This window comes from Galeopterus variegatus, unplaced genomic scaffold, assembly GCF_000696425.1.
Source record: "Galeopterus variegatus unplaced genomic scaffold, G_variegatus-3.0.2 Scaffold28585, whole genome shotgun sequence".
Lineage (NCBI taxonomy): Eukaryota > Metazoa > Chordata > Mammalia > Dermoptera > Cynocephalidae > Galeopterus > Galeopterus variegatus.
Window position 1 is genome coordinate 1 of NW_007754696.1, and position 485 is coordinate 485.

The following is a 485-nucleotide window of genomic DNA, read 5'->3' on the forward strand; positions in this document are numbered from 1 at the left end:
TGTTTTATTGCAACAAATTTTAGAACATGCTGGGCATATTTTTTTTTCTGTTTTTTTTTTTTTCAAAAAAACCTCAAGTCTCTGAAAGCTATGCTATGATAGGATCACGAAAGATTATATTTATATATGTAGATATGGCTTGTGTGCTTGAAGGCCTGGAGACAAGATAAAGAGTAGACTTGACCATGAGTCTCATAAATGATACGCTTTATTATCACCTAGATTTGTTTACTAATTTTTTAAATTATTTTTATATGTTGAATGGCACTCAAGCTGAATAATATGAAGTTGTCTTTATATTAGTAATCTAGATGTGGCACATTATACTTTCTAAAGATGACCGTACACATATATATCTATAACCAATATTAAAAATAACATGTGAATGGGAGATATATATCTATAAAGGTAAAGATACAGGGATGTAGATATATATCTCCCATCCACAAGTCATTCTTCTCCTCCCTCCACCCCCCCAAAAATCA